General features: G+C 43.9%; 1 long non-coding RNA gene across 5 annotated transcripts in view; it reads right to left on the bottom strand.

Annotated features, from left to right (window-relative positions):
- Window positions 1-2,221: 2,221 nt before the first annotated feature.
- Window positions 2,222-23,096, bottom strand: part of LOC106840837 (uncharacterized) — a 42,755-nt gene continuing 21,880 nt past the window's right edge. The window contains exons 3-5 of one of the 5 annotated variants that reach the window (XR_011501626.1): window positions 21,304-21,584; window positions 16,218-16,328; window positions 6,007-6,828 (exon numbers count right to left, since the gene is read on the bottom strand). This is a non-coding gene — a long non-coding RNA (uncharacterized lncRNA). Of the gene's footprint in view, window positions 6,829-16,217; window positions 16,329-21,303; window positions 21,585-23,096 lie in introns of all 5 variants that reach the window. The other 4 variants (XR_011501629.1, XR_011501627.1, XR_011501625.1 and 1 more) reach the window with 4 other exon arrangements.

Here is a 23,096-nt window from a genome sequence, read left to right on the forward strand (position 1 = left end):
TTGCCCTTGCAACTCCACTGGGAGAGGTTACCTAGAAGGGGCACCTGGCTTCTCCTGGACTTCGTCCCCTGCTCCTTTTCCCCTTGCTGGATTCAATCTGTATCCTTTCACTGTAGTAAACTGTAATCATGGGTATAATTGCTTTCCTGAGTTCTTTGAGTCCTTCTTGCAAATGTGGCTGGCCTCGGGGACCTCTAACACAATCACCAAGGCTGGGAACACGAACTACAGTATACACATTGCTGGGCCCCATTCCCAGAGATTCTGACTCAGTGAGCTTGGGTAGGGGGGCTTGGGAACCTACATGGTTAATAAGTCCCAGTGGCTGGGACAGGCAGCCAGGATTGAGAAACATGGATTAATGTGCTGATGACTTCTAATCACTGGCTGAAGTCTGGTCTGCCCACTGCACATGTCCACTTGGATGGCCCACAGGCCCCTCCTACTTGACACGCCCACATGCCCCCTGCTCCCCTACACCCTGCTGCTCCTTCCATTTCAGTGAACACATGCTGTCATGGCTGCCTGCTTCCTCTCCTTACCCTCAAGAGCCAATCCATCACCATGTCCTCCCAACCATCTCCAGAGTCTTGTCCCTTCCTTCCTCTCTTCATCTTTGCTTCGTTGCCCAGTTCCATTCCACTTGCCACACTGCAGTCAAATTGGAATCTGAGTCTGGCCTTTCTCTTCTGCGAAGGCGCTCAGTGGCTTCCTATATCCATGTAGCCCAAACCCTTGGTGGCATTCAGGGTCTTTCTTGGCCTTTCCAGCCTTCCCTCTCACCATGACATGTACCCTTCCCTCTGGCCACACGGAATTCCTTGCAGCCCCAGAACAGGAGGGCTCTCTCTCTCTGTAATGTCCTTTGCCCCCTCTATACCCAGGGTAACTGGCACAGTCCTCTCTCAGGCCACTCCCCACCCTACACTCTAATTGAATGTTCACTTGCTCACCTGTCCTCCACCCCGGATTTGAGGCCTGGCATCGTCACAGAAATCCTTCAGCAACTGTTTGTTCAAGGAGTGAATGAGTCTTGTTCATCTGTGTCACCAGGGCCCAGCATGGTGCTTGACACACAGTAGGCTAAATAAATGAGAGCTGACTGAATGGATTCTGCCCTTCTCCCTCCTTCTCCTTGCCTTCTTGTCATTCTCCTTTATCATTGAGAATCCTACTTGTTGGTCACATCCCATGATTCTGCTACCCATGGGCACTTCTGCAGCAGATCCCAGATGCTTCCTGGTTGGTCCTTTTATCTCCAGCCCTAGCAGACGAGGAACCGATAGCTTGCAGGGAGCACTTGAGGTTCTGGAAGGGTGGATATAATTTGGACTTGGGGAAAGGGAGGAAGAAGGAATTCAGGGGAAAGTCACAGTGTAGGCAAAGGCATGGAGGTAGGACAGCCCAGCTTGTGTATAGTAAAAATGGGTCCAATTTGGCAGGTGCCAAGGGGACGCAGTAGAATGTTGAGAGGTGAGGCCACATCAGGAAGAGCCTTGAATTCCAGGCTGAGGTTGGAGACATTTCCTGTAGGGGAGAAGGTGCCTTAGGGTGGGAGAGAGGGTGACATGATGGAAGGGATATTTGGGGGGATGGATCTGGTATAAGTGATGGGTGGGAGTGAGGAACGAGCACAGCTGGAGGCTGAGAAACAAGCCAGGAAACTGGACATATGGCCCAGAGTGCAGGCAGTAGGCAGTTCAAAGGGGCTGTTTCCACTCTGAGTTCCAATGTGGAGCACAGCATGGGGAAAGGATGATTTGGAAAATAAAAACACCCCCCTCCCACCCCCATTACCACACCATTTCCCAGCTGAGCTCATAACCGGAGTTCTAGAAGTGGAAAAGTCGGCCTGCCCCCATCTCCTGTCTTCAGCAGAAGGAAATTTGAAGACAATATCATCCAGAACCCTGATCATTTTTGTGAGAAAACTATCAATCACATATGTTAATCGCCAAAGCTCACATGACCCTGTGCAGCAGAAGTGAAGGGAGACCGTCTTTCTTAAACTCACTGTGCTACGAGTGGCACTCAACTCCGTCTCAACCAGTTAAAACTCCAGAAACCAGTCTCCAGCTTTCCAGTTGATGAGGGAAATCATGATGAGATTTTATGATAAACTGTGCCTTCACTGAGTTCATCTCCTCTCATTGAAGAAAAGGAAAATGAGGTTTGGCACATTATAGCCCTATCTGGCAAAAGTCACAAGATCAGCAAATGATTGTTATTTAAAACCAGAGAGTCATAATTTATTCATGAACGCCACATTCTATATTAGATCTTCCACTTCAATTTAGTTGTATTCTTTGAAGCAAATTTATTAAGATTTGAATTATTCAGAAAATGCTACAGGCTAATAGAAGAAAATACTTCAACTACAGACAGTATCACAGTACGCAGTGTGGGGTGGTGGTGAAGTGCCTGGGCCCTGAAACCGGACCACCCAGGTTCAAAGCCTGGTTCTACCACGCTGGGCAAGTTCCTTGGCCTTTCTGTGTCTTAGTTTTCCCATCTGAAATGTGGGGATGACGATAATAGTGTCTACTTCACAGAGTTGTTTTAAGGACTAAATGAAATATGCAAAGCACTTTGAACAGTAATAAGTGTTGATAAGTGTTTGCTGTTATTTCAACGTTTCAGATTATAAATGTTCTATCCTGTTGTCCAGATGACAAGAATACCTAAGCTAATGACATAATGAAGAGCTTTAAAGTTCCTTAATTTTCCACCAACTTTGTGAGGGAAAAGGACCAGAGAAGAAGAGGGCCTGGAGCAGGCACGAGGAGGAAACTTGGTTTAAGTCTGGAGAGCTGGGTTTTAGGTTTTCGTCTTCTAAAAATTTCCTAAGTTTCATTGTTATGAAGATTTTTACTATCGGTCTAGCCAAAAAGGACCAATAGACCCCACAAAACATTGAGTTGGACATAAATATGGAAACTACAGCAATGAAAAATAAGTAACAACCAGTACACACCAACAACATGGATAAATATTATGCACATTATGTTGACTGAAAGAAGTCAGCCACAAAAGAGCATAGACTGTATGATTCCATTTACATGAAGTTCAAGAACAGGCAAAACTACACTATGGTGATAGAGGTCAGAATAGTAGTTTGAGGGGGGATCGTGACTGGGATGGGGCATGAGGGAGCCTTCAAAGGTGATGGAAAGATTTTGTATCTTGAACTAAGTGGTGGTTTCGTGGCTGTGTACGTATGTAAAAAGTCACTGAATTGTACACTTAAGATATGTGTACCTCACTATATGTGAAATGCACTTCACTAATAGAGAAAAAAATAAACAATGGGCAATATTGTCTCTCAAAACAACAATTTAAGATTTTGTATATTTAGAGCCCGATTTTACTATTGCTTACACATGTATTTGTGACCATGTGATTCCTAGCTGAGAAAATTTTCCTTAAAAACAATTTATTTTTCACATAGCTACTTTGTTCAGATAAAGCCAAATTTCTAACTAAGATTTTAGGTTAAGACTGAAGTCCATAACCATTTGTAGCGAGTGTGAATGACAGAGAGAGACACATTATTAAACAGCAGAATCCAACTATAAAAATAAAGGGCATGGTTCTCCACTAACGACTCCCCCAAACAAATCAATTCCTTAGATAGCAATGAATCAACTGAAAACAGAAGTGAAGAAAGTTTGAGCCCTTTGCAGTGGATGGATGTTTATGAGGCTATTAAGTGAGGAGGGCTCAGAAACAAGGGGATAGATGGCATGCTAATTTGGAGTTGAATGGAGTAATGGGGTGATCTTGGAAATATAAGAATCCTGCTTAATGGGGCTTGTCTATTTGCAATTCAATGAACCGATATACCTAAATTCAAATAGATAAAGGGCATGAGCACTCAGAAGAAAATTACAGGAATAAATTGAGTAAAGACTAAAGAGGCACCAAAGTTGAGATAAGGGTCACTGTTCCAGTTCTGACATCTTTAACTCTTGAGTCATGGGGATAGCATCCCAGGGAACGCAGAATATTCTGACTGGAAGCTAAAACCAGCCACTGGAGTGGATTCAGAGAGACCCTTTCTGACTTAAGAAGCTAAAGCAGATGCTGCAAGGTCTAAAATATCCCATTGCAAGGGCATCTTCAAAGACAGTGGTGCTAGGGAAAAAAGAATCGAGTATGTTTGAAAAAAAAAAAAGATTAAAAGAAAGAATGGAAACAATGAAAGGTGACCTGAGGGTGAGGTGACAGAAAGTTCTGGTTTGCCAGGGACAGGTGATATTAAGCCTGTTGCAGGTGCAATTATTAACAGTGGCCCCTTTTCACTACCTGAAGCCTTTGGATTTCAGTGATAAATCAGTGTTTGGATTTGAATGGTAAATCACATGATCATCCTACTAAAGAGAGGAAATTAGCCAAAGGACCCTCGTGTCATTTTCAAATGGATGTGGACAGACCCCCAACCAGGCTCCCCAGCCACTTGCCGCTGCCCTGCTGAACAGTGCACACCACCTCTGCCTTGCCCTTCCCAACCCTGCCTTGGTCTCCGGGATGGCTGGAGACGGATCTTCAGCTCCTGCGTTGCTCTGGTGCCACCTTCAGGCTGTCTGGGGGAAATGCCTCTCCCTTCCCTCTGCCTGCACCTCTCCAGTCTTGAACTTGGCCAAAAGACGTTCAGAGCATGGGAAGCTCGGCCTGTGGTGTCAGCTGGAACCGGGCAGTGGAGCCCAGGTTATGGAATCCAACGGCCCAGCTGGAACCAACAAAGCCAGGCTCCTCCTCTTCCTACCCACCCTGACCTGCCTAATTTTATAAATGGGAAACTGAGACCTAATTCAGACTTGATTGGGTAGGATTGTAAAACGTAGCTGGAGCCTCTCCGGTACTACTCCCCCCCATCTCATCCACCCATCCATCTTCCTCCATGCTTAACAAATACATTAGGATAGTGAAGAAGGAAGGGAACTTAAACTTACTAAGCTACTACTATGCGCTGGGCACAGAGTGGGCACTTTACATATGTTATCTCCAGCCTTGCAAATGGTGGGAAGTAAGTGATTCTATGACAGGGATATAGGATCAGAGTGGGCTTATGACTTGCTCATGGGCCCTCAGTTGGAATTTGAATGCAAAAGTCTAGTACTCTTTCTGGGTGACTGATGAGCAATATTTGCAAAATGCAAAGTGCCCCATGGAAATCTAATATTGATCCATAATAAGGCTGTATTGCAAATAAAACATGGAGTGTCTTTCCTTAGGGGTGGAATTATCTCAACAAAAATGTTACTCTGTGTAACAGGGGCCATCTCCTAGAAAACGAATGAAGCATGACCATGAGTGCAGTTTGTTTGATAAACAAAATCTGTCAGAACTTGGGCCCCTGTGGGTCCTGGGTAGTAGAGAAAAGAAACCCATTGTGTTGGACATTTTCTAAGATGTTCTTTGTAAAATGACTGGGGTCCCAAGAACCCCCAAATTCCTTCCTGCCCCGAGGTGGTTTCCCCCATCTGTCTTCATTCTACTGCTTGGTACCCTGTCCATCAAACTGTTTTGGATTTACGCCTTGATAAAATCAAAATCACGGTGAGAGTGAATATCAGTCATTTACAGCTTAGTGAGAATCTTCCCAGATTCCCTTTTCTTCTCAGACCTTTTAGCTGAGGTTGGTCATGAGATAGGATGGGGAAGGAGAAAAGAGGCAGAGGGGTGAATACTCTTGGAGCTAATCCTGTTTCTCCCCAAATCCCTGGAACAGTGTGTCAATCTAAATGGAGAGCTCTGCTCAGGTTCCCTCGTGTTCCCTTTGCTGCCAATATCAATTCCCAAGGCAGAGCCCTGGAGGGACAGCCTGCAGGGCCTGGAGGTAACACAAAACAGCATGGCTTTGGACTTTAGGACAAATTATGCTGGTTACTTGCTGTGTAAGCTTGGGCAAGTCCATTCACCTCTCTGAACTTCAGTGACCTCTGTAAAAGGCTGGTCTGGACTGAATTAGTGATTTTCTTTAGTTTTTGCAATTGTTTTTTGTTTAACATATTTAATTCTAATCAAAGTAATACATACAAAGTTTAAAAAATCAAATGTAATAAGAGGCTTATATCAAGAAGCATTTCCTCCACCTTTCTCCTTCTCACCTTCAAGTTCTAATTCCCAGAGGCATCACTTTAAACTCGTTTTGCTGTTTCCTCTGGTATTTATAGACATATTTCTAAATAATATTTTTGTTTTGCTATATCTTGATTTGGCTTTTTCCATATTTTTTTACTTCCTGGTGTATCATAAGGGAGAACCTACTTCCCTTACGGTCTTAGCAATTTTCTTGCCTCCATCCTAACCAATTTGGTTAGATCACAGTCTTATGAAAATAACAACATTTGCATTCTTGCTGCTACCTAAATATTCTGTGCAAGTACTGCACTGAAGTTATTGTTTCCTTTCTTTAATTATGTTTTCCCCTGGAGTTAATAATTACCTCTGGTTTTTTCCCTGTCTTCATGTACTTAGCTTTCTTTATACCTATTACTACTTTTTTTCCACATGCTTCAACTGATGGATCATATCAAACGCTTTGCAATAATTATCCAAACACTAAGATACAGCAGATAATCAATCTATCAGTCTCATTATTTTCCTGGAGGCCTCCCTCGCTTACCCTCCAACCTCCCGTTCCAAATTGCATCAGCTGCTCCCTCAGCCTGTGGCACAGCTGTCACCACGGAATTTCCCTGCACCATCATATCATGAATTTCCTGCATGCTTCTTTGGCGTGGATCTCCTGCTTCCTGGACCTCATATCTTCTTTTTCCGTGGTTTCCCCTCTCATCTTGCTGAGACTCATCTTCCAGCGACTTCCTGAGAAAGAGTACATGGCAGGCAAAATTTTTGAGTTCTCACATATTTGAAAATGTCGTCATTGTATCCCCACTCCTGATTAACTGTTTGTCTGGATGTAATGCTGTAATATAAATGTCACTTCTCCTCACATTTGGAAGTATTACTCTATTGCTTTCCATCTCCCAGAGAGGAGTATGTCATGCTGAGTCTTGGTTCTCTATGTATGACATGTTTTTTCTCTCAAAGATTTTAGGATTTTCTCTTTATCCTTGATTTTCTGGATTTCCCAATGATGGGCCTTGTTGTAGATCTTTCTTCACTCACTGTGCTGGTCACTTGGTGGATTCTTTTCATCTAGAGAATAATGTCCTTCTATTCTGGGAAGCCACCAGCAGGTTCATGTGAGCTGGGTAATCCCATCCCTTTCTTCTGAAGACAGAGGTATCAAGACCCTGGGAACCTTGTAAGTGGATGGGTGAGAAAGGGGCCAGAGGTGAATCCATAAACCTCCAGCACCCACTGAGCTCTTGCCCTGGGTCTAGGATGTGCTATGGGGACAACAGACATGGGTGAGACCTAGTTCCTGTCCCAGTGGGACTCAGGGAACATGTGCTCCAGGAGGCCCCCAGTCCCAGGCTACGTTTACATGCACCCAGCATCCAGTGAGCCCCTAGGACAGCTTAGGGGAATGTCTGGCTCTAGGGGGTGGGCATTGGCTTTGAGAGGAAGGGGCAAAGGCAGGGCTGTGACATGTACTGGTGTGTGTACTGGGGGAAATGAGGAGAACATCTCTAGTTTTGACCTTTTTTAGACCACTGAACCCCCTTCTTTGAGTGAATAGTGTTTCCCTATTATGGACTGAATGTTTGTGTTACTCCCCTACCCTCTCCCTCGCCCCAATTCATATGTTGAAGCCCTAACCCTAGTGTGGCTGTACCTGGAGATGGAGCCTCTAAGGAGGTAATCAAGGTTACAAGAAATCCTAAGGGTGGGGCCCTGATCCATAGTCTGTGTCCTTATAAAAAGAGACACGAGAGAGCTCCCACTGTCTCCCTTTCTTTGCTCCTGCACAAAGATGAGACCATGTGAGCACACAGTGAGATGGTGGCCGCCTACAAGCTAAGAGAGGAGGCCTCAGGATGAAACCTCCCATGCTGGCACCTTAATCTTGGATTTCCAGCCTCCAGAACTGTGAGAAATTAATTTATGTTGCTTAAACCTACCCTGTCTGTGGTATTTTGTTAGGGCTTCCTCAGCAGGCTAAGATACTGCCCCATCCTACTCCAACCACATGATCCTAGAGGGCCTGTCAATAGTAGTGTCCCAGCTGCCCTGCCGTGGGCTGGACAGGTAACCCAGACCAGACCAACCAGAGACCTGCCCCTGAATGTTTCTGAATAGGAACTAATGGAGGGAAGCCCCATCCTTTCTTGGAGGCAAAGCTATGAAGATGGGAGCCTAGTGCTGCTGATAGCCTGACTCCTACCTCATGGGAAAGGTTGCTCTGAGGGCTGGCCCTGTGGCTGAGTGTTTAAGTTCGTGTGCTCCACTTTGGTGGCCCAGGGTTTTACAGGTTCGGATCCTGGGCGCGGACATGGCACCGCTCATCAGGCCATGCTGAGGTGGCGTCCCATATAGCACAACCAGAAGGACCCACAACTAGAATATACAACTATGCACTGGGGGGCTTTGGAAAGAAGAAGAAGAAGAAAAAAAGAAGATTGGCAACAGATGTTAGCTCAGGTACCAATCTTAAAATAAAAAGTTGCTCTGAGAGAACAAAAGTGATATGAAGTAGACTGAAACAGAGACAAGGGAAGAAGCCTGCAAATCCTAATTGTGTTGATTACCCCCAGTCCAGGTATTCCTGAGGCCCAGCTGATTCTTTACCCTTCCTGTGGTTTACTTACTGAGCCAATGAACTTCCCTTCTTGCCTAAGCTTACTTGAATGAGTTTTCTGTCACTTACACCAAAATGAAATGGTAGGACATGGTAGGAAGTGGTAGGACATGGTAGGAAATGGTAGGACATGGTAGGGCTGGTCTGGCTAGGACAGAGGACTGGAGTGGATGGAATCAGCTGTGACAACGACAGAGGAGGTGGGGACATGGCTCGGCTGCCATGGAGGCTTCCTGCAGCTCTGACTGTGAGTGAGGCTAGGCTCATAAGGCTCAGGGGGTCAGAGTGAGGATATGGTCAGAGGTGCCAGACTCAGAGCCGTTTTTCCACGGGTGAGATTCTTTGCCATCAAAAGGTTGCCTATCATAGGGAGTTTGGTCCACATCTTGAGTTCAATTGATCAATTATTCTTCTCCAAGTTTCAGGATCTTCAAACCAGACTTCCCTGCTGGGGTGCTAGGAGAATGTAGGCATCCTGGTCAAAAGCCAAGACCCCAACAAGGGCTTCCTGCCAGCTTGCCCAGGGTTCCAGAGGGCTAGACCAAGGTATGGTTGGAGGAGCCCAAACTGGGCAGCCTTGACACACACATACTAGTCTTGATCCAGCTTCTGGGACTATTCACCCCTTAGGCTCAGGCACCCAGAGGGGCACAAGTGGAAAAGGCAATGCCCATGTTCCTGACTAATTCCCCCATCAGAACTGGTCATTGCACCAAACACTCTTCCCCATTAAAACTGGCCAGACCAAGGGTTCCTTCCTCAATGGGTGGGTCTTATTGGCCTATCTCACACTCCTGGTGGGGAAACTTTTGGACTCAGCATGCAGCCAAGGCTGGTCCCCTTGCCAAGCAGACTCTAGAGTTACACTTCATGGTTACAGGCCTTATTTCTTGCTGAAAATTGTCAGTTTCCTGCACCAAGTACAGCCTGGTAATTTAATTCAAACCAAATCCAGAAGGAGACTGCTGCTTCCGTCTCAACTGCTCAGAAATTGGGCTGTGTAGAGCTTTCATTTGCTGGAAATCAAGCAGCCAGACACTATGCAGATTGACCCAGTAGACAGTAAGGACTTGTGTGGGGTGCCAGTCAAAGCAGGGTACACACATGCATGTGTGCACACACATCAGAAAATCTAGAAATAAGCTATTTTAAATTTCAGCAGCCATGTAAGTTTTGCCTCATTTCCCCCAAAAAATGAAATTTCACTTTATTATTTAATCTTATTTTTGTTTTGAATTACTTAAGATGGGGGTAGGCAATAATTTTTGCAGTGTTTTGGGCCTTTAAAGATCTTAATTAGATCCTAAACTCAGATTAGGCTGGGACCCTGGAGAGCGTAGCCCCAGACACAGCTAGGGGAGGGCTTTCTAAGATTACTCCAGCCTGAGGGGCCAAGAGAGGATGGATTTGAGAGCAGCCGATAGGCCAGTGGTTCTTAACCTGGATGCATGTTGGAATCACCTGGAGAGAGTAATTGCTAGAGAGCAGCCTGGGCACCAGGATTTTTCAAAGCTCCTCTGATAAGTGCAACGTGCGGCCAGGGTTGAGAACTACTGCCCTTTGCTGTGTCAACTCTGTGACTGCCTTGGTTCCCCCATACTGCCCCAGCCTTTATGAGAACTAGCCCTCCCATCTATCCACTTTCCTCCTCTGCTGGAGAATCTACGAGCCCTCCCTTTTAACTATGGGGCCTCGTTAAATCATCAGCCCAGGGATGAGGGGACAGGAGAGAGGAAAGAGTGTGGGCTTTCTACTAAAACAGATGTGAGTTCGAATCCCGACTCTGCCCAGGACCAACCCTGCCCTTGGGGAAAGGTTCTGAACTGCAGTTGCTTCCCCTGCAAAGTAGGCTGTAACGCCCCCTACCTGGGCAGGATCTCTGTGAGGCTAAAATGAGATCAACAAAGCTGGGAAAGGTATGAGCTCCCTTTGACCCACCTCTGTGACCGGGTGCTGTAGGATTCCCCTGGTCCTCTGAGCCCTCGGCTTCAGCCCTCCTGCTCCTGTGCCTTCTCCCTTGCTCCCTCCTTCCCTACTCTTGTTAAGGCTCTCACTTCCCTTCACAGGTTTACACTCTCCTCCCCGTGGGTGATGGAAGTCTTCCCTTGCTGTGTCAGTATCTCACTGATGCCTCTTTTTTCTCTTGCCTTTAACCATGACCAAGCCCAGTACAGTCTGCTTCTCTCCCTGCCCATTCCCACTACTCGGTCACCATCAGCCCTCATAGAGACATCCCCAGTAATCTCCACTTTGGCCCCTTCCAGCTACCCATTCTGGTATTGTAGCCATATTCATCGTTAAAAATTCAGTATCCTTAAGTCACTGACTTGCTACATCCTGCAATGGCCTTGACTCACCCTTGGCCTGCAGGATCTGGCACCTGCCTGCCTCTGCAGCCTCCTCTTGCTTCACTCTTTCTCTCTCCCTCACTCACCTCAGATACTTGAGAATGCCCCCTCCCACCTCAGGATCTTTGCGCATACTATTTTCTCTGCCAGAAATACCTATTCTAGATAGATAGCGAACTCCTACTCAAACATCCCTTGTTGGGGTATTGACTACCCACCTAATCAGTTTAGGTCCCCGGCTATGTGCTCTTGTACCTCCTTATGTTTTTCCAATTGAATGAGTTTGATGGTGTGATTCATGGCCATCTCCCCCACTAGACTGTAAACTCTGTGAAGCAAGGGCCAGGCTAGCTTTTGTTCACTGTTGTAATTCCATCGCTTAGTACTGCGTCTTGCACAAACAAGGGACCATTTGGACTAAGCATATAGGCCATGTGCGCTTGTGTCACCTGTGTAAGTGTGAACAAAATTTCTCTAAGGAGAAAGTATAGAGTGAAAACAAAGAAACAGAATGACCGCTTCACCAGCTCGCCTGAGGATCTACTGGGTATGTCCAGTCTGCTATCACATGCTGGGTGGCTCTCAGAAAAGGAGAGCCCTGTTTTCCTTTTGCATGCAAAAGAAGGGTTAAGGAACATGAACAGTCAGCTGTAGAATCCTAGAATGTCTGCCCCGCTCTACTTGGTCAAGGTCCCTGGGGCCTTTCGGAGGACTCGCAGTGAGTCAGTCCCTCCCTGGCCTGGGAAGCTGAATCTGCAGGCGAGGAAGGCTGCATTCCTCATCCTCATGCTCAGCCAGCTGGGTGCTTCTAACTTGAGCCTGTGTCACTTGCAGCATTTGGCTTGTAACAGATGAATTCCTTATTGGCCAGCGCAGAGCGCACAGCATGGGCTGAGACCAATGCAAGATCTGAGGAGGGCACGCATTCCAATGGGGATATCTGAGCAGGCCCCTTGAAATGCAGGTGGGAGGGCATTGCTGTCGAGTTCTCCTAGCCCAATTTCTCCCTGTATGTGTCTTATGTTGGTGGTGGGGAACTAGAATCAGAACCCCAACCTATCTGTCTCCTAGACCTGTGCTTTTGCCACACAGCTGCCTTAGAGAGCCTGGTGCATCGTGGGTCCTTAATAAATAAATGTCTGTGGAATGAACCAATCCTGACAAACTGAGGTCTGGAGAGGCTCCACGGTCTGTCCGAGTCCTCCTAGCTGGTTCCTGGCAGAGGCAGAACTGAAGCCAGGCCTTATGACATCCAGTCTGGGTAGGGTTGCCAGATAAAATACAGGACTACCACTTAAATTAGAATTTCAGATAGACATCAAATAACTTTTTAGGATAAGCATGTCCCAAATATTGCATGGGACATATTTATATAAAAACTATTTGCTGAGGCCGGCCCCACGGCCAAGTGGTTAAGTTCGCGTGCTCCACTTTGGTGGCCCAGGGTCTCGCCGGTTCGGATCTTGGGTGCAGACATGGCACCGCTCATCAGGCCACACTGAGGCAGCGTCCCACATGCCACAATTAGAAGGACCCACAACTAAAATATACAACTATGTACTGGAGGGATTTGGGGAGAAAAAGCAGGTAAAAAAGAAAAAGATTGGTAACAGTTGTTAGCTCAGGTGCCAATCAAAAAAAACAAAAACAAAAAAACCCCAAAAGCTATTTGCTATTTATCTGATATTCTAATTTAACTGGGTATACTGTACTTTTATTTTCTAAATCTGGCAACTCCGAGCCTGGAGCTCACTGTACTTCATGATGCTTCTGTGCCCTGCTTTCATTGCACCATGCTAGGTGCTCTGGGTACAAAGAAGACAGAACCCCCGCCCTCAAGGAACTCACAATGTAGTGTAAGAGACAAGATAAACAGAAATCGCCAGAGCAATGCAAACTTTATTTCTGAGAATTTGGGGACCCTTGTTGGAATTGGTACAGCTTTAGAATTTACAGTTCCTGGAATAGAATAGGAAATCCAGAAACAAGCCCAAATTTTCATAAGAACATATATTCGTACTGATAAGATGGCTTTTGAAATCACTGAGGAAATGAATACATTATGTTAGGGCAATTAATTAACTACCTGGAAAAAACTGAGTTAGATCATTACTGCTTTAAACCTCATACCGAAAATTAATTCCATTTCTTGTAAAGGTTTAGATGTTAATAAAACTATAAACATTCTAACAAATGAATAGAAAACAAAAATAGATATTTCTATAACCTTAGGGATGATAAAGGACTTTCTAAGCATGATAGTGTGGAAATTATAAAGAAAACGTATTATATCCATGGCAAATTGTTTTTTCTCATTTTTGTCTTTTCACTTGTTTTTCTGGTGTCTTGCAACATATAGAAGTTTTGATTTCTATGTAATGGAATATATCAAATTGTGGGTATTCCCACTATATAGAAGTGTGTGTCAACTAATGATGAAAAGACAAGCATGGTAATGAGAAAGATGCGTCAAGGCGATGAGGTGTAATTCAGAAAAGGAGAAATACTAATGGCCAATCAACATATAAAACAATGTTCAATTTCACTAGCAATAAAAAAAATGCAGACCCAGGATTAATGAGAGTTGAGGAAAAAGGGCCTTTCATACGCTGCTGAGAATGTAAATTGGAGCAACTTTTCTGAAGGGCAATGTCTATCAGAAGTCTTAAATCTCATCAGTAATTTCTAGTAATTAATTATAATGTACATTATTGTAATGTTATAAGGTTGTATTATATCAGCTATGACGTAAATAGAGGATATTTGTTATAATGTAGTTGATAATACTTTAGAAACTGAAAACAATGTAAATGTCCCCCAATAAGCTTTTGGTTGAGTTATTACACAACATTCCCATTATGAAGCAGCACGTGCAGAAGAGCCCCACCTTGAAACTAGAGGGTCTTATACTGTTCCGCAATTTCCTACATTCCCCAAATTTGTATTAAGGTATAAACAGTATACCTTATAAAAATAAGCATTTTTCATTTTAAACATTAAATGCAAAGTTTTCTTTTCTGGAAGATGTAGTCCACTGAGCCAGAAGTAATACCTTATAATAAAATAGATCTATAAAAATAGCTACTGCCAAGTGGCTTGAGAACTTTTTATTCTCCCAAGAGGATTACATATCCCCCACAAAAAATGAAAGTCCCCGACACCTACCCCTAACGTTGTTTGCTTACCCAGGGCTTTCCTTGGAAGTGTCAAAATAAAACATACTTCTACATAACTCTGGGTTCTTAAAAATCCACATGGGAGTGGCTTGATTCTCTATAGCCTGGGGTGGTCCTGAGTGTGTATTAGAAAGGAAGGCCCCAGCTCTCAGGGCTGACCTGGGTGAAAACAGCACAACCAACTTCTCCTACCAAGGCCACCTTAGATAAGTTACCTATTGTCTCTTAGCCCCCATGTTCTCACCATGAAATGGATCTAAATCACCAAGATTTGTTGAGAGGATTAAAAGAGAAAATATCTGCAAGGCAATAGCACTATACCAGGCACCATGCCAATTGCAAGGCACCTTGCTTTCATTTAGTCACCAGTCCCAGTGTGGTCCCATTGAGGCTGGCCTTCAGTTGTGAGTTTCTTTGCTCTATTTGATAGTCCCTTGCCCTGGACCATAGGCAGAAGTTGTGGGCTCTGACTTTGGGCTTTGAAACTACTTGGGTGTGACCTCAGGCCAGTCCTGTCTGATCTATGCTCCACTTTCTTTTGTCTAAAATGAGACAGTTTGACCAGTTATCTCCAAAACCTTTCCTGTGGTTTTAAGATGAGGTATTTACTTCTCAATCAGAAGATAGGCTAGCAAAACCAGTTGATGTTTAATTTGAACCTAGCTGGCTTGGCTGAGGTTGTGAAATGTCCTCACATGATTCAAGGGAAAGAGATGATGCCCTACCTGTCCCCACTCCCGGATGCCTCTTTCAGAGGAACAAGGCCTTTCTGCAGCCATTTTGTGGCACTTCAGAGAGAAAGATCCTTAGCTGCTGCCTGCCTTTCGCCAGCTCTGTACAGGCATCCTAATGAAGGCCAACTTCAGAGGGCACCAAATGTTCTTTAATTCTGTTGTCACAGATATGTCATATGGGACGTGGTCAGCTTACCTGTTTCCACAATTTCATCTCCATTTCATTTGTCCAACAATTTGTAGTTTGTAGATTTTCTCAGAGAAATTATGCTCTGGCCACTTGTGGGGGTTGGAGTTGGGTGGGGTAGGGGGTTAAGGAGGGGAATCATCTCAGGCTATGAAGGGAACCTGCTCCATGTTGACAAGACAGTCTTGGGGGGGAGACGTCCCTGCTGTGTGACATGATGGGTTACATCAACCCCAAATCTGGTGGTGGTGTTGATCAGGGGCCTGGCTTGGCGAGATGACAGAGAAACTTCATAAAAGATGAGAAGGATGCTTTTTCCTCCATGGAAGGCTTTGCCAACATTGGCAGTAGCAGCTCAAAGGATAGGGAGAGAGAGGCCTGCAAGTCCCAGAAAGAAAATCATCCATGGTTGGGGCTACATAATGGGGGCTGGATTCAGCTCATAAGAGCAAAAAAGGCTGGGATTTCTGTCATGACAGAGTGTCTGGTTTCTGCCAGAACCCCAAAGGAAAGGATGACTCAAGGGTAGTGGAAAAGGCACTGGACTTAACGTGACTTTGGACAGTCACCTCTTTACTCTATTTCTCCATCAGTACAAGCAGAAGGTTGGACTAGATCAGAGATGCCGAATAGATTTCATCCCATATGACTGCCTGGAGAGTTGTATTAGAAGGGATTCTGAAGTACACCAGGCTTACTGGAAAAGTGTGCCACAATTGATTAGCAATGTCTGCCATGGGCATGGATTTGGAGACTAGTGGCATATGTGCCAACTATTTGCCATCTTTCGACAAGACTATCTCTACAGTTACTTTCAGTTCTAAAATCTATTTTGTTATACCCTGTGATACAAACAGATATGAACAAAGTCTTGTTAAATCAGCATTCTGTAACAAATTTGGGTCAAAATAAGTCAATTATCAAACTTATTATGGATTAATTTTATAGAAAAATTAGAAATGTTGACGGCCAACTTGCAACCAAATTCTCACTTGAGTTAATAAATTCGCAGTCTGTCAAAGTGTTTTAAAATATAGCTTTCCATAAGGGTAAGGTTCCTACCTTGTTTGCCTCTTCTGGGAGCCAGAATTTTGACTGAAATTGCCAGAAGGGGGTCAGTCTGGTTCAGGCTTCAATCTGCAGTAATACCTGGAAGGGTTCTTTAAATCAAGACTGCATGAAAATGAGAACAAGAAGATGTTAGTGGGGGAAGTTTAACCTCTCACTGCAAATTTCAAAATAGTTTATGATTTCCTGTAGAGAACTTTGAGGGGGAATGTTTTCCATCTCAGGTGTAGAAATTAGGTTGCTCTAACTCCTGGTTCGTGACACGCTCTCATCATTGGTGCATGCAGGAACATTTTTACATGTTTTTTAATTTTTTAAATGTAATAAGGGTTATATTTTTTAAGGGAATTCACCACTCAAAATGAAAGTTAGGACCTTGACAGCAACTTAGAGCTAGCTATATGGTACTTCCCCACAACTCCTATCCTCCCATAACTTCCTCTTGAATTCCTTTTTTTTTGTTTAATTGTGGTAAAATACACGTAACGTAAAATTTGCCATCTTAACCATTTCTAAGTGGACATTTCAGTTGTGTTAAGTATATTCACATTGTTGTGCAACCAATCTCCAGAACTCTTTTCATCTTGTGAAAACTGGTACCCATTAAACAACAGCTCCCTGTTCCCCCCACCCCCAGCCCCTGGCAAACACTCTTCTACTTTCTGTCTCTATGAATTTGACTACTCTTGGTACCTCATGTAAATTAAATCTTACAGTATTTGTCCTTTTGTGACTGCCTTATTTCACTTAGCATAATGTCCTCAAGATTCATCCATGTGATAGCATGTCTGAATTTCTTTCCTTTTTAAGGCTGAACAATATTCCATTGTATGTATAACCACACATTATCCATTCATCTACAGGTGGACATTTGGGTTGCTTCCACCATTTGGCTGTTGTGCATAATGCTGCTCTGAATGTTGGTGTACAAATATCTCTTCCCCTTGAGTTGTTTTTGATTTTATCTTTATATAATCCTAAAGTATATACACATATTTTCTTTTTAGCTGTTTTCCAAGTTATATAAAATATGTTGTATTCATCCTTCTGAGATTTGCTTTTTTCAGTTAATATTATTTTGCTAAGATTCATCCTTGTTTTTTATAGCTGGTGTTCATTTTTTTTGACTGTTGTGTGACACTGGAGGATATAGATCCTGAGATCTCTTATGCACTACTTGCTAGGAGTGTAAATTGGTATAACCACTTTGGAAAACAGTTTGGCTCTATCTCATAAGGTTAAGTATTCACATGCCTCACAACCAAGCAGTTCCGCTATGTATCCGAGAGAAGTTCTTGCCCATGTAAAATAGCAGACATGTACGGAGAATGTTCCTAACAGCTCTCTTCACAATAGCGAAAACCTACTGCCCAACAAGTGGAGAGTAGATGAGTAAATTGTGGTTCAATGTTAACGTTTTGTCTTCTCTTTCAGTTACTATAGTAATATGATGCAGGTGGTTTACATGTGATTAGCTTGGGGAGATGGAAGGAGGATTCTTGCAGTGATCAAGGCTGTGGTAGCAGTTCTGCTCAACACTAGGGCAATCGCTTCTGCCCAAAACAAGAGTATAGAGGATGAAAAGCCCCACTGAGCAGATGCCGAGAGTCTCAGAAGGTGTGGATCAGGGGAGATTCACACCTCTAAGAAGTTGTTGTACAAGTCAGTCTTTTCAAATGCTTCTGCCATTGGGGTGCATCCACGGGACACCCTCCCCTAAAACACTATGAAGTTTATTGAGGTTACCGCTTATTGAGCACCTACTCTAAGTCTGATAACGTACTAAGCGCTTTGCATGTGTTATTTCATCAGTTCTCACTGTCACCCTCTGAGGTGACTCTGAGAGTACCTGGCGGTAAATGCTTCATACATATACCTATTATTATCACCTCCATTCACAAGTGAGGAAGCTAAGACTCAGCATAGTCAAGCAATTTCATGAAGGCCACACTGCTGGAGAGTGGCTGAGCCAGGATTAAAAGCCAGGACTCCAAAGCTGGTGCTCCAGTAAGAGAAAAAAAAATCTCTGAGGGCTCAGGCTAGCTTCCTCCCCAAAAATCTTTCTCCAAATGTTCTAAAAACTCAACCACAGGTCCACTTTTCTTAAAGCAAAGAGAACTAGCAGTACCTTCATTTTTAGAGAAAAAATGTTAATTAAGCTCTAAGGCATCCCATTTTAATTCCATATATTTATAAGGCAACTGCTGGGGCAGCTCCCCAAACCAAAAGAGCACTTCCTACCTGTCTCTGTGGGCATGGTGTGCATGCAGATGGAAAGGCTCTCCAAGGTGTGCTTAAGGGCTGGGCATCACCCTCAGTCATAGGTCAAGGGCAGCTAGGCCTGGCCTGGAGGCACCATTGTGAGAATCTGCCTGGCTTTCCAAGAGTTTATCCATTTTTTGTGATCAAGGAAGCCATGAGGAGAAGAGGGTGTGAGTGGGCAGAGTTCTGCTTTGAGGCCTCCTGATCTAGGCATAATCTCCTCCCCTACTCTCAGAAAACAGAGGACTCAAGCCATGTCCCCCAACCCCTTCTTCCAACCAGTGGCCACCCCTCTGCTCCTCTTCCATAGAGAGCCTAGAGCTGCCGGTGGTACCTTAGGATCTGTGACCTCTGGCCTGTCTTGGTTTCCTCTCCAAAGAGCCATCTGTAGGACCAGAGGATGGCCAGCTTTGTCCTAACACAATAGTGCACCCTATTTCCTTTTCCCTACTTTCAAAGATCCCTATCCTGGCCGTTTATTTTTCTTTATTCCATCACCATCATTTCTCACTCTTCTCCAAATTGGATTGCTCACTTCAGCCAACTGAAGCATGCTGCTCTTCTTAACACAGACAGCTCTATTCACATGGCTAGTGATAAAAAAAATAGGGCATCATGTCCATTTCATTGATCAGCAAAAGTGATGGCTCAACTGTAAACTTGATACTGCCTGAGCATCTGAGTTCAAGAGCTTCACTAGACTAAGGGCTCTGAGCTAGAACACAAGCCTGCGCACCCATACACCTCTCCTAGTCTGAGAAAATGAGAATGCTTGGAAGTTGAGCTTGAGCACTTTCCTACCTCATTAATGTAAGCGTAGTTGGCATGATAATAATCATAGCTAATAACGGTTGAAGACTTAGCCTGAGCCAGGCTATATGCTAAAAGTTCTCACACAGAATACCTCATTTAATAATCTCTATTCTTCAGATCAAGAAACTGAGGCTTAAAACTGTTAACTATTTTACGGCTAGGAAGTGGCTGAGTTGGGATTTGAACCCAGGCAATCTAGCTCCAGGATCCTGTCCCCTTAGCCATTACTTATAATAGCCAATGTCAGCAACACAAAATTAAGGTGCACATATTTTCAATGACATTTTAAGAGAGAGACTTTGTGTTTGGGGGCATTCCACTTACAAAATGCTTTGAGCTAGCTGTTAACTGAGGACACATAAAAACTAATGAACTCTGAAAGCCATAAAACATGAGCAACATGACATCACTGCAAGAGACATAACAGCAGATTGCTTTCTTGTGAACATATTTTGCTGACTGATCATGAGCTAATAATCAGTCTCAACTCAGCAGTGCCCTGTTCCCTTGGGAGACACACACACACACACACACACACACATTGAACTGTTTGTTTGTGTCACCAACAAGAACCCAGGAACTACTCTGGATTAGTAGATGATGGAAGCATTTCATAAGCAGTGCAGACCAACCGGAAAAGCAAATGCCCATAGTCAGAGACCAATAATAACATGATGCAGTTATCAATCACCAAAATGTCCAGAATGAGAGGGAATGTGGCAAAGCCAGCAAATTTGTATCAGATTGTACAAAAAGACAAAAGGAGAACCACCGGAAGAAGGAAAATTGCTTCATGCAGGAGCCCTGTGGGCTGGTGACTTGAGCAGGGCCACAGGATCAGCCTGGAACTTGAGGCTAGGTCTTCCATCTCTTGTGTTCTTGCCATTATATCATAAGTCAAGATGCAAAATGGAAATGAGAAAAGCTCATCCAACAAAGATGATAGGTTTGGACATCTTAGAGGTGTGGGCAAGGACAAATAAGGTATTGAGGAATAGCTGATTTGGAAGAGGTATGTAGCCACAGTTTCATGCCTATTGGGCTTTCATCGAGGAAACAGTGGGAAGGCAGATGTTAGCTTTACTCCCCTGACCCCTAACCCCAATTGCCCCACTCTGGCTTGGTCCCCTGCGCAAGAATGGTTGTTAAGAGCACAGCTGCTGGAGCAGACTTCCTGGGTTCAAGTCCTAGCTCTATTTACTTGCTAGCAGTGTGAACTCTAGCTATTTCCCAAACTCTCTGTGCCTCAGCTTCTTCATCTAAAATAGGAATCATAACCGCATCTCTTTGGTGGTGTTGCTAGGAGTATTAAATGAATTAAAACATATTCAGAGCTTAGAACAATGCACGGCACCCAGTCAGCCCTCTCTGAGGCTTAGCTGTTACTATAGTCATCTCTGCTCCTTCCTGAATCCAGACTTTGCTGCTTCCTATTTTCTCCATGGCTTTTCAATTCAAGACTTTCTCAGTCGCTCTGTAGCATAGACCTTACACCTAGTTCACGTCAGGATAAAGTCAAACTCCTTGTCCAAAAGCAAGATGCCCCATGATCTTACCAGGCCCACCTTTCCTGCCTCACCCCCTTCAGATCTTCATTCCTATCACTCAGCATCTACACCTTTGCTTGGGCTGTTCCCTCTGGGGTACCCTTACCCCCACTCCCCTGGGGCCTGTCTCTTGCCTAATTGTTGTTCTTTCCTCATTCCTTTCTTCATTCATTCCAGGAAGAACAACACATTCCTTGGGAAGCCACTCCAGCCCTGACCAACTTTGGCCTAGAATGAACGCCCAAGCTTGGTTAGATGTAACCTGGATCAAGTATAGGCCCGGTTTTCCTTCTATCTTGGCCCTGATTACATTGCCTCATGATTGTCTATTTGCCAATTACCCCACAAAGACAACCCACACCATGGGACACAAATTGAGACTTTTATCTTTGATTTCTGTACTCGCCAAGATGTGCCTTCTCCTGTCACCCATCCTGCCCTCTGCTCTGGAGGCTGACCTGGAAGAACTGTTTCTGCAGGGTTCCTTGCCCTCTGGCTTCTGGTTGGGGCCAATGGGAGAGGCCCCAATAGGAGACTGGAAGGTGGGGAGTGAGGTCCTGGTGTTTGTCTCTGGCTTCCTCCCTTAGGAGATGTCCTCAGGCTGGCTGCACCCCTCACTGAAGTTCACAGCTCTGCTTCTGGTCTTCTTCTTCCTCCTCAAACTAGAGGCAGTGTGTTTTATTTTACTTCTAATGGAGTGCAGAATAACACTTCCATGAAATACAGTTAAAACGAATTCCTTAAAAATGAATTATTAGAAAAATTAAGAAGCAATGACTTACAAATATAAAACCAGATTTTTATTACTAGATTTAAAGCCATAAAGTTATATTCAAAAATATCTATCAGAAGAAACATAACATAGAAAAAAGAAAACAATTACAAAAACTGTACATGTTGCTCATTGAAAGTCTGCACACAGGTTATTTTTTTTTTTTTTAAAGATTTTATTTTTTTCCTTTTTCTCCCCAAAGCCCCCCAGTACATAGTTGTATATTCTTCGTTGTGGGTCCTTCTAGTTGTGGCATGTGGGATGCTGCCTCAGCGTGGTTTGATGAGCAGTGCCATGTCCGCGCCCAGGATTCGAACCAACGAAACACTGGGCCGCCTGCAGCGGAGCACGCGAACTTAACCACTCGGCCACGGGGCCAGCCCCTGCACACAGGTTATTAATGCAGAGAATTGTTACTACACACATAAGTTCTTGTTATTCCACAATGGCATCTAAACCAAAAACTAGGAAGAATTTAGTAATTGCTCATATTAACTGCCTACACACCTTTTGAAAGAACAATATGTATATCAGTATCTTAAGTTTCTAATGGGACAAACATCTTGCGTTTTTCCTGTTAATTTATCTAATCTAGATTGGATTGACAACACTGATATCCACAGGATATGATGTATATGTAAACTGTTTCAACATTTTTAAAAAGTTATACTTATGGTACGGAAATCAGTGTCAAAAAAGTTTGTTGACAAGAATGAAAGAAGAGATATTAAGCAATCTCAGCAGGCACAGGCTATTCATTTTTTACTTTTATGAAAAATGAGACAAGTGATGCTATGTTTCAAATTCATCTCCAGGGGCCGTCTCTGTGGCCGAGTGGTTGAGTTTGTGGGCTCTGCTTATGCCGCTTGGGGTTTTGCCGGTTCAGATCCTGGGCATGGACATGGCACCGCTCATCAGGTCATGTTGCTATGTCCCACCTAGCACAACCAGAGGCACTCACAACTAGAATATACAACTATGTACCAAGGGCTTTGGGGAGAAGAAGAGAAAAGAAAATTAAGATTGGCAACAGATGTTAGCACAGGTGCCGATCTTTAAAAAAAAGAAAAAAATTCATTGTTAGTCCGTTATCAATAGCCAACATGAACAATTTATCTCATTAAGTTATAATTCTGGATCTATTAATTGGTTATGCATAGATCTTCTTTTGATGAAAAATAGAACTGAAAATGTTCTATCAAATTTGTAAGGTGTTTGGTGTTAACTTTTTACAGATATGCAATATCAGGATTTTTACCACCTTCGTGGATAATTGTTAAGTAATGGAACACGCTATTCCAATTTGTAGAAACTGTTCTTCCAAGCTTGTACTCCTTCCTTGTGTGAAAGTATTAAGATCATTAAAAATACTCAAGATATCAAACAAAAAAGCAGGTCTGACTGTCCAATTCACAACCTGAAAACGTTGGGACCAAACTGTGGTCTTATTTTGCAGAAACACTAAGGGTTCATTCTGTA

The sequence above is a fragment of the Equus asinus genome, chromosome 2 (genome assembly GCF_041296235.1).
Source record: "Equus asinus isolate D_3611 breed Donkey chromosome 2, EquAss-T2T_v2, whole genome shotgun sequence".
Lineage (NCBI taxonomy): Eukaryota > Metazoa > Chordata > Mammalia > Perissodactyla > Equidae > Equus > Equus asinus.